General features: G+C 38.0%; 1 pseudogene across 1 annotated transcript; it reads left to right on the top strand.

Annotated features, from left to right (window-relative positions):
- The first annotated feature begins 389 nt into the window (after nucleotides 1-389).
- On the top strand, nucleotides 390-11,681 carry LOC306656337 (importin subunit alpha-1-like; annotated as a pseudogene). Its single transcript, XR_013767012.1, has 2 exons — nucleotides 390-3,230; nucleotides 3,587-11,681. The product of XR_013767012.1 is annotated as an importin subunit alpha-1-like (transcript).
- The last annotated feature ends 3,002 nt before the right edge of the window (nucleotides 11,682-14,683 follow it).

The raw sequence follows: 14,683 nt of genomic DNA, 5'->3' as shown, positions 1-14,683 counted from the left end.
CCTTAGACAACATCCCGGAGCCCTCAGTATATTATGGGAGTAAGAGAGTAACTCTTTTGAATACCTGAGGGTAACTGGCTGAAGTGCTTTGGGCAACTCAAGAGTTGCTTAGAACAGATTGATTTCTGGGTATGCAAGGACTTTACACTGTTTCCCAGAACTGGCCACTGGCAGCCTGTCACAGGGCCTGAGGGTTCTAGTGTACCAAACAGTGGCTTTGAGAGAGGAGAGAAAAATCTTGTCTATCTCTCAAGAAACTGACCCGGGGCTGGGGAAATAGCTCAGTCGATAGAGTGCTTGCCTTGTAAGCATAAGGCCCTGGGTTCAATCCCCACTACCACCCCACCCCCCCAAAAAAAAAAAAAAAAAAAAAAAAAAACTGTGACCCAAAAAAAGAAAAGTGCCAGGCACAGTAGTGCATACCCATAATCAAAGTGACTTGGGAGGCTGAGACAGGAGGAAATCAAGTTTGAGGGCAGCCTCAGCAACTTCTTTGTGAGACCCTCAGCAAATTAGCGAGACCCTGTTTCAAAATAAAAAGGAATGAAGATGTAGCTCAGCAGTAAAGCATCCCTGAGTTCAATCCCCAGTACCAAGGAAATCATGGCAGTGATGGGCATCGACCTTGCCCAAGGGCTGAATAGGACATTGACCAACATGCAGATGCTGATCAGTAGCAGGATGAAACTGCTTCAATTATTTTTTGATGTTCTTGGATTACATGACTTGGAGATTCAGGTTCTAGGGATAGAATGTCTGATTGGCTATCTGGGGTCACATGTCTACCTTAGTCCAGGGGAGGACAAGTCAATATAACTCCTCACTAGGACTACATCAAGTAGAAAAGGAATAATAACCTAAAAATAAAAGTAAGGTAGCCAGGCATGATGTCACACAATTATAATCCCAGCAACTTGCTTCTTTTCTTTTTCCTGGAAAGAAAAGTCCCTGACTTTGACTAGATGGAGTTCTTTTTAATCTGTTATTTTAGAACTCTATCTTGTTCCCTACTTTTCATGGTGAATTTTATCTTTTATAAACTGAGTTATTGTTATTTTATGATTATGAAAGTAGTACATACCCATTATTATGTGTGGATCTTAAATATCCCTCAAAGGCTCATTTGTTGAATGATGGTTCCAGCTGATGGTGCTACTGGGAGATGGTAGAAACTTTAGAAAGTGGAGCCTAGTTGGAGGAAGTAGGTCTTTGCAGGGAATATACTTGAAAGGTATACTGGCTCCTTGATCCTTCCTCTCTCATGGATGCCATGAGGTGAGTAGCTTTGCTCTGCCATGTGCTCTCTGTCATGATGTACTGCCTCACCACAGGCCCAAAAGCAAGGGAACCAGTCAACCATTGATTGAAACCTGTGAAACCATGAACTGAAATAAACCTTTCCTCCTTATAAGTTTATTATCTCAGGTGATGCAAAGCGAACTCGCACAACAGATTGGTATCAAAAAGTGGGTTTATTGCTGTGACCATACCTGATGATGATGTTCAGAAGCCTTTAGAATTGGTTTGCAGGAGCAATTTGGAAAAGTTTGGGTTAATTTGTTAGAGAAACCCTGGAATGCTATAAGCATAGCTCAATGAGTGATTCCAATGGGAGCTCAGAAGACAATGCTGATAAGAATGCAGACAGTAAATACTGTACTCCTAAAGTTCCAGATGGAAATGAGGACATTCTTGGGAATTGAACTAGAACCCATATATGTTACATTCTAACAAAGAACTTGTCTACATTTTGTTCATAGCTTGTGACTTTGTGTGAGGCTGAGTTTAAAGGTAATGGACTAGTTTGTCTATCAGAAGAAATTTTAAAGACAGCAGAGCATTCGGACAGCACCATGGGTATTGCTGGCTGCATTTAGCCAGATTTTCAGTGAGAATCTGGAACAAAAAGCAGAACAGAAAAATTTGAAAAACTTATAATTTTGTCAGAATAGCACTATGTTTAAAAGTTGCAGTCAAGGAGAATGCAGTTGATGAAGAGATTAGTGCCATTAAAAAGAAGGCTAGTACTTTGCTCAGGGACAATAGGAAAGATACCTTGAGGGCATCTCAGGAATTGGCAAGACCCAACCCATGCTAGGCTCAAGAGTATGAATGTATAAACACCTTTCAAAGATTTTGCTTTGAGAAGAAATCCCCAGGGTGCTCCATTTGCACAGGAACACCTAGGGAATTATTTTGCTAGGATTAGTTTCTTGTATTCAACCATCCAGGCACTCAAAGACCCCTATATCTGTAGTCCTGGAGGGCCTCAGTACTGCAGCCACTGGTGATAGACCTTGGCATCATACACATGATGCTGGTTTTGCAATCATGCAGAATGCAGGAGTTACTCTGGCTTCCACCAAGATTTCAAAGGAAAGCCTGGGAGGCCAGGCAGTATGTGAAAGGGTAGGGTGTTCCTCCAAGCATCCCCTGACAGGGTGCTGCATGAAACTGTGAGAGTGAAACCAAATCTGAAATAGAGACTCTGGAGGTTGGAGATACCAGGAAAGTGCAACATTTACCAAAGAAAGTAACAGGCAGCAAGCACAGCCAGACCGAGAGAAGGACCATACAGGTGGCAGCCAACAAGGTCATAGGGACAGGGTTACCCAAACTCTTTGGAGCTTACATCTTGCCACTGTCAATCCTGTAGCTCCATCTGACCCGGATGCCAGACATGGAGCTACAGGATTTAATGTTTGCCCTGCTGGGCTTCCTCCTTGCTGTTTTCCTTTTTCTCCCTTTTGGAGTGCAAATTTTACCAGTGCCATTGTATTTTGAAAATATATAACTTTTATTTTGATTTTACAGGGGCTCACAGCTAAGAGTTTGCCTTGAGTCTCAGAAGAAATTCTGGACTTGAAATTTTGAGCAATGCTGGAACTATCAAGATTTTGGAAATTCTTGAAGATGGACTAAATGCATTTTGAATTATGAGTTAGACATAAATCTTTAGGGGCCAGGGTCAAAATATTATGGTTTGGCTCTTGAAGGATGGTCAAATGGTGCAGTTGAGAGGTGGTGAAAAATTTAGGAAGTGGGGCCTAGCTGGAAGAAGTAGGAAGGGGGGCATGCCCTTGAAGGATATATTGGCCAACCCTCTCTCTCTCTGTTTACCACCATGAGGTAGGGCAGCTTTGCTCCACCATGTGCTCCCTGCCACGTTGTTCTTCTTCACCAGAGGTCCAAAATCAATGGAACTAGCATGGACTAGAACCTCTGAAACTGTGAGCCAAAATAAATTCTTCATCCTTATAAGTTAATTACCAATGGTATTTTGTCACAGCAGTGCAAAGCAGACTAACATACCCATAAACCAAAATTTGGGATAAATAGGAAACTAGGAAGAGTACAAAGGTAACCATTATTAATATCTTTAAATTTTTGTGTTTTAAAATTAATTTTGTTTATAAGAATGATATACTATAAGACTGAGGTATCCATTATGGAACTTTGGTTGAAACTACTCAGAAGAAGTTCTCTTTCTTACTGTGACTCATATCTAAAAGATAGAATATGGTGGAAGTTATGCTATATGACTTCCAGGGACATATCTTCCACTCAGTGTTTTCCTTTCTTTCAGTGTTTTCCCTGGGGGAAGCCCACCATGTTGTGAAGACAGTCAAGCAGCCTTATGGAGAGGACCATGTGGAGAAGAACTGAAGCATCAGCCATGATCATGGCGGCTCCATGAAATTTTGATTGCATCCTCATTAGAGATCCTGAACCCAAACTGCCCAGATAAGCGGCTCCTGACCCACAGAAACCCTGAGAGACAGTAAATATTTGTTTTGTTTTAAGCCACAAAATTTTTCCTTATATATTTTATTGGCGCATTATAATTATACATAACAGTGGGATTTGTTGTTGCATATTCGTATATGCACATGATTTAATGATATAATTTGGTCATTATTGTTCCCTAGTATTTCTCCCTTCCTTTCCATCCTCCTTCCCCCTGGTCCCTTTCCTCTACTCTACTGGTCTCCCTTCCATTTTCATGAGATTTCCACGCACATACAAAACCTTTCTTTTTTCCTCTTTAACTTCCACATATGAGAGAAAAACATACAAACCTTGACTTTTTGAGTTGGGCTTATTTTGCTCAACATAATACTCTCAAGTTTCATCCATTTTCCTGCAGATGACATAATTTTATTATTCTTTATGTAAGTCACTAAGGTTTAGGGTAATTTGTTATGTAACAATAGATAACTAATACAAGATTGGTTGAGGAATCAAGACCTAAGCCAATCAGTATGTGCCATTCTCCAGGTAAAGTTTATTGATTCAAACATGGGCATGTTACTAAACGGTCCCAATTAGAACCAAAAGAACTTTTAGAACTTTTAAATAAAACAAAAAGCTGTATTCAGAGTGTAGTTGGTAGTCACCCTACTATCATAAAAGATGACAGCTTTAGGTTGAATATACTATGGTGTTGCCATGTTTGGCTGCACATTCTATGGCCCCTTATATTCAGGAGGCTGAGGCAGGAGGATCCCTTAAGCTCAAAGGTTCAGCACCAGCTTGAACAACATTTCAAGACCCTGTCTCTTTTAGTTTTTTTTTTAATTTTTACTTTTTTGGTACTGAGGATTGAACCCAAGGGTGCTTAACCACTGAACTACATCTCAACCATATTTATTTTTTATTTTGAGATGGTCTGGCTAAGTTGGTGAGACTGACCTCTAACTTGCAATCCTTCTACCTTAGCTTCCTGAATTGCTGGGATTTAGGCAAATGGCACTATGCCTGGTATGGTTGAAGTTTTAAACTTTTATTGTATATTTTTTTTTCTTCATAGAGTATTCACATTTTCTTAAAGACAACATTTACAAATCTGGATTTTTCATATAGAAATTCAGAGATATTCACAGTTTAAAAAATTAGTTGGGGCTAGGGTTGTGGCTCAATGATAGAGCACTCGCCTAGCATGTGTAAGGCACTGGTTTTGATTCTCAGCACTGCATATAAATAAATAAAAATAAAGGTCCAACAACAACTAAAAAAATTATGTAAAAAAAAATAGAGGACTGCAGTTGTGGCTCGGTGGTAGAGCCATTGCCTAGCACATGTGAGTCTCTGGGTTTGATTCTCAGCACCACATAAATAAATAATAAATAAATGGTATTGTGTCCATCTACAACAACAACAAAAAAATTTTAATTTAGAAAGTCTTTGGGAGACTGAGGCAGGAGGATTTCAAATTTTAAGCCAGACTGGGCAACTTTAGCCAGATCCTGTATCAAAATAAAATTTAAAAAGAATGGGGTATAACTCAGTAGGAAAGTACTTGTCTAATATGTAAAAGGCCCTAGGTTCAATCCCCAGGACCACCCTCCTCTCTACCAAATTAGAAGATCTATAATGTGAGGCCCCTAGTCTCACAGGTAATGGTAACTTGCCCTGATACATGAGGTTTGTGTTCTGTGATTTACCACAGTTCCCACCATTCTGTATTATGTTTCCAAAGTGGAAAGTAAATTTCAGTTTATATATGATCTTTGCTTGCAATACTATTTTCTTATCATAGAATGTTTCTGTTTTCAAAGTTTCATCAACTTTATGAAAGACCCAAGAGGGCCATATTTCAAGAAAAAAAGTAAGAATGCCCACTTCTCTGTTACCTCTCTGATCCCTATGGACATTTGAGCTTGCAATCTTAGTTTAATTTCTTTTTTACTAGTGGTTACACATAAATTATTAACAATTATGATATGAACCAATATTTTTAGGACCACCAAGAAATAGTATCTATAATTTTACATAGAAAACAAAAAATAGAGTTGGGATATATAGCTCAGTGGTAGGGCGTTCTTGGGTTCTATCCACAATACCAAAAAAAAAAAAAAGTTTGATCTCAGTCAACTGACCTCATTGGCTGCCTATATAAATTGTCATTTCAGACACAGCCAGGTACAACACTGTACAATCACAATCCTTATCCCTTAAAACAGTAAACACCACTTATTATTGTTTTTTTGTTTTTTTGTTTGTTTGTTTGTTTGTTTGGCAGTACTGAGGATTGAATCCAGGCCTTGCACATGCTAGCAAAATTGCTCTACTACCAAGATACATTCCCAGTCTGAGAAAATTTTTTATTGTTGGTGGTGTTTTTCTGAGTTTTTTTTTGTTTACCTTTAGAATTTAGAAAGTCACCAGAATTCACTTGGAATCATCTTCAATTCCTGACTTTCACACAATTTACATTCTACCATCAATAAATCTTGTTGGTCCTACCTTCAAAAATATATGTAGAATCTGATCACGTCTCACTTGTTTATTGCTACCTCCTCAGTTCAGGCCACATTGTCTCTCACTTGCATGACTAAGATAGCCTCCTGAAATGGCCTCACTGCATTCACCCTTGTCCTTTCTCTGCTCAAAACATTGCTCCCATTTCACTCAAAGTAAAAATGGAAGTCCTTACAGTGGCCAGCACAACTCCACACAATCTGAAACTCCCTCCACCCTACCATACCTCTCTGACCTGACTTCTTACTGCTCTCCTCCATTCTGTTCCAGCTACAGTAATCTCCATGCTTTTCTCTTTCCTCTGCCAGGAGCACTCTTCCCCAGATGCCTTACTATTAATCACCTTCTTCAAGTCTTGCCCAAATGATACCATTTCAATGAGGCCTTCTGTGATGACCATAAATAACATTGTAACTAGCCCTTCAAACCATTTATTTAATCTACTCCTTTCTCTGCTTTTTGTTTGTTTGTTTAGCACACAACATAGCATATCACATAAACTCATAATTACTATGTTTATTATTATTTCCTCTTGCTGGAATTCAAGTTCCACAACATTAGGGGGTTTTGTCAGTTTTATTCACTGCTCTATATCCACTAACAAGAATAGCACCCAGCACATAGAAGGTGCTCAAATAAATATTTGTTGAATGAATAGAACATATATAAATACCCTTTGATATCTAATATCAGGTTTACTGACACTGTTTAGGTTACTGGTTCCTCAATCAGTAACCTGAAGTGTAGATAAACTGAGTTTATTTTTCCCAAGTAGAGGGAATTCATGGGAAATTTTCAATGCACAAGCTCCCTTTTTTTTCCCAAATGAGAATCCTAAACTTTAAGAAATTGTTTATACATTTGGTTCTCACCTCCAAGCCATTCATCTGACTCAGCTTCATGGGAATTACTTGAAGACTAAGGGGTAAAAGGGATTCCTCTTCAATTTCCAGCAGCATGACAAAAAAATTTTCCTTTTACAAATCTCAAATAATTTCATCAGGAAGTAGGAGATATAGGAGGTGGGATGATTTGTTTACCACCTTGGCCAATTCAACATCTGTTTTATGTATTTTTTTTTTTTTTACAAAACAAAATTTAAAATATTCCTGACTCTGTTAAAAATCATGGTTTGAACAAACTGCATTTTTCTGACCAAAGCTTCCCTCTTTGCCAAAACTCCATTATAACAACAGTAAAGGTATTTTTTTTTTAAGTCATAAACTAACAGGAATAAAGAGAACAAGAATGGAAATAGCAGGTACAAAATTTTGATAATTGAAATGTGCACAGTTGGTTATTAACTGCCTTAAGAGACCTAGGATAGCCTGAATGTAAGCCAGTAACAGAAAATAGAGACAACCTGATTTATGTCACTGAACTCATAAGACTCAGAGTTGGTGGCACCAGGCACATATTGAATTGTGGGAAAAGGAGAGGCCAAAAGTGGAGGTATAGACTGAAAAATCTAATTAGGAAATATTAGACTATCTGGGGCCCACCTGGCCACATCCTGCCAGGCAATTCTGCCTCCTCCATTCTGGGAAAAGAATGGAAATTTATTGTTCAAAGGTGGTAAAACATAGAGTCTCTTGTCTGAGAGGTACCAGTTTCAGTGATGGGGGTTCTATAGAAAATAAGGTATATTAAATGATTTTTTTTTCACTGTTGGGAATTGAACCCAGGGCCTTGCACATGGTAGGCAAGCACTCTACCACTAAGCTACATTGCCAGCCCAGAAGCTTTTATAATACATATTGAGATCCTCCAGTTACCCTCAGCCATCTTAACTCAGCCCTGAAAATGCTGACAACCAAGTTTGTACCCTCCTGGCAGGAGAAGAGTTTTCTCTAAGAAGTTCAAAAATAGTCCAAATGAGCTAAAGAAAGTGACATCAAGTTTTCCTCAATAGAAGATTCGAGCTAGGTTACCATATGCTGAAGGCCAAGATCAACAAGCTCCATCCATATAGAGTCCAGAAGCAGCTCAGTATTAAATATATAAGCCCTCAACTAAGCATTATCAGACATGAAATTAAAATAACTAATATGGAACACAGTGTTCAAAACAAACAGAAAAGAGCCTTGGAGGAAACTCATATGATAAGGGAGAAGAAACAAATGAAAAATTGTTACTCTTGATACCATCTCTGGACTGAGCCAAGGTGGACAGTCGATCTGCAATGTATGAGCCCTACACCGCCTTCTGTGGAAGCCTGAGCCTGCTGTGCAGCTTTCTCCCTTTGTCTCATAACCATGTCCACCAAAGACAGTGCTAATTCACCAGCTGCCTGGCTTACCAGATTCAAGAACAAGGGAAAGGACAGTACAGACATGTTGCAATGCCAAATAGAAGTTAATGTGGAGCTAAGGAAAACTAGGAAGGTTGATCAGATGCTGAAAAGGAGAAATACAAGCTCCTTTCCTGATACTATTGCTTGTCCACTATAGGAAAACCACAACAACCAGGGCACTGTGAATTGGTCTGTTGATGACCTTGTCAAAGGCATAAACAGCAACAATTTGGAAAGCCAACGCCAAGCTACTCAAGCTACTAGGAAATTGCTTTCTCAGAGAAAACAACCCCCCAAAGACAACATAATCCAGGCTCGTTTGGTCCTGAAATTTGTCCTTCTTGGGCAGAACTGATTGGAGTCCCATTCAGTTTGAGTCTGCTTGGATACTCACTAATGTTGCTTCTGGGACATCAGAACAGACCAAGACTGTGGTGGATGGAGGTGCTATCCCAGCATTCATTTCTCTCTTGGCATCTCCCCATGCTCACATCAGCGAACAAGCTGTATGGGCTCTAGGAAATATTAGGTGATGGTTGAGTGTTCTCAGACTTGGTTATCAAATATGGCAGAGTGAACCCACTGCTGGCTCTTCTTGCAGTTCCTGATATGTCAACTTTAGCATGTGGCTACTTACACAATCTTACCTAGACACTTTCAAACCTTTGTCACAACAAGAGTCCTGCACCACATTAGATACCATTGAGCAAATTCTTCCCACTTTAGTTTGTCTCCTGCATCATGATGATCCAGAAGTATTAGTGGATACCTGCTGGACAATTTCCTACCTTACTGATGGTCCAAATGAACACATTGAAATGGTTGTGAAAACAGGAGTTGTGCCCCAACTTGTGAAGCTTCTGAATTACCAATTGTGATTCCTGCTCTCTGAGCCATAGGGAATATTGTGACTGGAACAGATGAACAGACTCAGGTTGTGATAGGTGCAGGTGCACTTGCTGTCTTCCCAGCCTGCTAACTAACCCCAAAACTAATATTCAGAAGGAAGCTACATGGACGATGTCAAAAATCATAGCTGGCCCATAGGACCAGATATAGCAAGTTGTCAATCATGAATTAGTCCCATTCCTCGTTGGTGTTCTCCCTAAGGCAGACTTTGAGACACAAAAGGAAGCAGTATGGACTGTGACCAATTATGCAAGTGTTGGGATGGTTGAACAGATTGTACATCTCCATCATTGTGGTATAATAGAACCATTGGTGAACCTCTTAACTGTGAGAGATACCAAAATTATTCTGGCTATTCTGAATGCCATTTCAAATATCTTTCAGGCTGCTGAGAAACTAGGTGAAACTGAGAAACTGAGTATATTGATTGATTATGTGGAAGCTTGGACAAAATTGAAGCTCTACAGAACCATGAAAATGAGTCTGTGTACAAGGCCTCATTAAACTTGATTGAGAAGTATTTTTCAGTAGAGGAAGAGGAAGATCAAAATGCTCCAAGTTCAGGATGGGACTGTACAACTAAGGCATAAAGTTTGTTGTGTACTGTGTTCAGTATAAGTTTGTCTTACTGTTTCTCTATTAAGAGCTCTTTTTAAAAGTGGTTTGTTATTGTAGAACATTTTAACAACAAAACTATACAGTTCCAAACTGTACATACTGTATGAAACTTGTCCTCTAAATGGGTTTCTTATTTCAATGTGGAATTTCATATCTTACAGTGTCCTGTAAATAATGATTAAATTCCACCCTTTTCTTTAAAAAAAACATTGTTACTCATATTTTCAAAGACAGCTTATCTATTAAACAACAAAAAAGATGCAGCTATTCCTATCATTTAGAGACAGGGATGTGGCTCATTGGTGGAGTGCTTGCCTAGCATACATGAAGACCTGAATTCAGTCCCTAGCATCACTAAATAAATAAAAGGAAGCATTTAAAAGTCTAAAGTTTAGAGAAAAAAAACTATTGGAAATTTAAAATATGGCCATAGAAATTAAAATCTTGAAAGTGTTTTTGGAATTCAAAGTTGAGGAAATGTCCTAAAAAGGTGGAGAGAAACTAAAATTAAAAAGATGGCAAGTAGCCCGCTCAGTGGTGCATGTCTGTAATCCCAGTGGCTCAGGAGACTGAGGCAGGAGGATTGCGAGTAGGCACTAAGCAACTCAGCTAGACCCTGTCTCCAACTAAAATACAAATTAGGGCTGGGGATGTGGCTCAGCGATTGAGTGCCCCTGAATTCAATCCCTAGTACCTGCCCCACCCAAAAAAAAAAAAAAAAAAAAAAAAGATGGCAAATAGGAGAGGGAAAAAAAATACATAAATATATAGGGGACCAGATCAGAAGGAAAAACATTTTCAAAAGAGTTCCAGAAAGAGTGAATAGGGGAAGATAGAAGAAAATAACTAAGAAATAATTTAGGAACATTTTCCCACACTGAAGGACATGGCTACATGAGTGTTCAAACAGAAAATCCTACTAAGTGCCTAGCAAAATGGATAAAAATAGACTTCCAGGAAGGCTCATTGTGAAATTTCAGAATATCAAAAACAAAGAAGAATATGAATAACCCAGAATAAGAAGAGACCAGTTAGAATAAGAAGGCCAGCCTGGGCAAGCTTGCAACACCGTGTCTCAAAAAAAAAAAAAAAAAAAAAAAAAAATGGTGGGAATGCTGAGGAGGTAATTTAGTGGGAAAACACCCTGGGTTCAATCCCCAGCACCGGGGGGGGGGGGGGGGGGGGGGGGGGGGGGCGCGGATATAATAAGAATAAAAAACAATGACATCACCAGGCACAGTGACACAAGCCTGTAATCCCAGCTACTCACAAGGCTGAGGCAAGAGAATCCTAAATTGGAGGACTGCCTGGGCAATTTAGCAAAATCCTGTCTCAAAAAATAAAAAGGGCTGAGAATGTAGTTCAGTAGTAGAGCATCCCTGGGCCCAATCCCCAGCACAGAAAAACGAAAAACAAAAACCAAAAAAAAACAGCAACATCAAACTTCTCAATAGCAACACTGTTGTAAAAATGTTTATTAGTGCATGGTCTCAGGAAATTCCTTTGGGAGAAAATTATTTCAAACCTAGGATTCTGTACTCAGCCCAATTATCAATTAAGTTGAAGGTGAAGTAGAAGTATTTTCAGACATAAAATATCTTTTTTTTTTTTTTAAAGTTGCTTTTGTACTCTTTTCTCAAAAAACTACTAGTGGATGGACTCTGTCAAAATGAAGTGGTAAACCAAGAAGGAGAGAAAGAGAGAGAGACAGAGAGAGAGAGAGAGAGAGAGAGAGAGAGAGAGAGAGAGGAAGAAAGGAAAGAAAGAGAAAGACATAAAATTAAGGGTACAACCAAAAGAGAGGTACAGTAAATCATTAGGATAATTGTAAAAGGAGATACCAACAACCTAGTGAAACAGGCCTGAGAAGAACCAATGCAGATTGGAGCAGGCCAGGAGCATCTGGAGGAGATATCCAAAAGATTAAATTGATAGAATATTATTGCTAGACTATTGATGTTTTTTAATGTATCAAGTACAGATTTATACAACTGCAGGAATTGGGGGTTGAATCGATAATAAAACATTTAGAAAGCTAAACAAATGAATAAACAAGATAACCCATAAAAGACAAAATGTGAAAGGAAAAATAATCATAATATAATATTAGCTCTGCTAAGAACAGCATTTGCAAAATCACAATAAAGTAAGTGCTGTGTATTCATTCCTCTATTGATACTATAAGTACATGGAAGAAAAAGGAAATGGGAAGGAAATGTGTGTGACATGGTAGGGGGATGGCAAAAGAGAACGGAAACCTCATCTTCCTTTAAAGGAAGACAATAGATAATGCCCGAATTTTAAAAAAGTATTTCATCCAAAGGGAAAACAAATCACAATGGTATCAAACTTCTCACCAGGAACACTGTTATTAGGAAACATAATTAGTGCCTAGACTCATGAATGACTGAAGGAAAAAGACATTTTCAATTTAAAACAATTTGGGAATAGAAAAAGGAAAGGAAGACTGCTATTTTATGTGATACCACTTATCGTGGGCAGGTGTGTAGTTTAGTGGTAGAGCATTTACCTTACAGCCTGGGTTCCTAGATTTAATCCCTAGCACCATTAAATTAATTAATTAATTAATTAAGCAACGTACAGAACTATGTGACTTTTTATGTGAATGTGTAATCCAGAAAAACAAATCACAAAATATTTTAAATAATTTTATTTGGAATACTATATTAAAAACTAAATAACATAATGTCTAAATAAGCTAGCTAATTCTTATCCTTTCATGGGTAGTAAAAGCTAATTTTTTATTTGATTAACAAATTATTAAGTTAAATGTCATGAAAATATTTACTAGCATATGGATTCAATGAATTCCATGTAATTTGAAATTTTCTAGTAACCAACTAGTACTTTAAAAATGTGAATTATTTTAATAATGTTTCTTTAATCTAATATATCTTGTTAAACACATACACAAAATGCAAAATTATATGAAGGAAATAAGATAACTCCCTCATTTTATTCTGAAACTTCCAATTCTACTCATTCCTGAATATTAATTTTTCAACTTTTCCTTTCTTTTCATAAAATACAATATATTTTCATTTTCTTCAGAATTACCCAGTCTGTCTCTTTTGCCACCAATCAGAAGAAACTCAACAATATAAAAATAAATGTACTATAATTTAATCCACCTCTTCATAATGAATACTTATATTATTTCATTTAAAATATTAATAATAATCCCACAAGCCAGGCATGGTGACACATGACTGTAATCCCAGTAACTCAGGAGTTTGAGGCAGAAGGATTACAAGTTCCAGGTCAGCCTCAGTAACTTATCAAGACCCTCACTTAGCAACTTGGGGAGGCCTTGTCTCAAAATAAAAAATAAAAAGGATTAGGGTTGTAACTCAGTGTTTCAGTACCCCTGGGTTCAATCTACAATACAAAAAAAATTAATAAATAAAAATAATAATAATACCACAGGCATTCCTTACATGTTTGCTCATCTGTATGTTATCTTTAAGATAAATTCCCAGAGATTAAGTTGCTGAGTGAAACATAAATACATTAAGAAATTTGACACATACTGCCAAATTTCCCTGTAAAAAAAATCATACCAGTATCATTAACTCATAAACAATGTCAAAAATTTTGGATGCTACTTTCCCCATCCCCACTCAAAATCTGATTAATGGAGAAAATGTACCAAAAAAAAGGTCAAATAGGAATTGAGGTACAATCCCATTAACATGAACAAGACTCTAGTAAACTGGAATTTAGTTTAGGTCTGAGACCTCTTATTACCATCTTAATCTGGTTCTTGTGACTCATATACTCAGGCATTCTTGCGGAGAAATCAAAGTAAAAAAAAAAAAAAACGAAGTTCTCAGGCTAAGGGTACAACTTACTGATAAAGCATGTGCTTTGTTTTTTTTTTTTTTTTTTTTTTCTTTCTTTTTTTCTTGGTACTGGGGATTGAACACAGGGCACTTTTACCACTGAGTCATATCCCCAGCCTTTATTTTTTATATTTTATTTTTAGAAACAGGGTTGCTATGGGCCTTGCTAAATTGGTGAGTCTGTCTTTGAACTCATGATCCTCCTGCCTCGGCCTCCTATGCGCCACTGTGCATGGCTAGAGTATGTGTTTTGCATGCACATGGCCCTGGGTGTGGTCCCCACTTTCCCCCTCAGTCGGAAAAAAAAAAAAAAATTAAAGAAAAAAGAAAAGAAATTCCCCTCCTATAATAAAGTCCTAAATTTGATCGTCCCCAATTTATTTTGGACCTCATGAATCTGGTTTCCACCAACAATAGCTAAACCTCAAGTTTCTCCTTCCCAAATGGTGAAGCCCCTGTGAAGTACCTCCAAATGAAACTAATCCTCCTTATGATCAATGAAGGAGACATTCTACATGATGAATGCACGTAGAGATCTACGTCTGAGATCCATGACGAAAAAGGGCATGAGCAATTCTGAAGGATTCTTCTTATTGAGGAAGAAAACGGATCTGTTTCTCACATCTGGTTTGAAAAAGAGTTGACTGGGAACTGGAAGGGCTGGTCTCTGCTTTACTGTCGATTTCCTGGCCCACTGGGTGGATAGGGACATCAAGTCCTGATTCCTGTTGCTAATGGT

This window comes from Sciurus vulgaris (genome assembly GCF_902686455.1).
Source record: "Sciurus vulgaris genome assembly, chromosome: 3".
In the NCBI taxonomy this organism is placed as follows: Eukaryota; Metazoa; Chordata; class Mammalia; order Rodentia; family Sciuridae; genus Sciurus; species Sciurus vulgaris.
The sequence above is the reverse complement of the archived record's forward strand: the minus strand, read 5'-3'. Positions and strand labels throughout refer to the sequence as shown.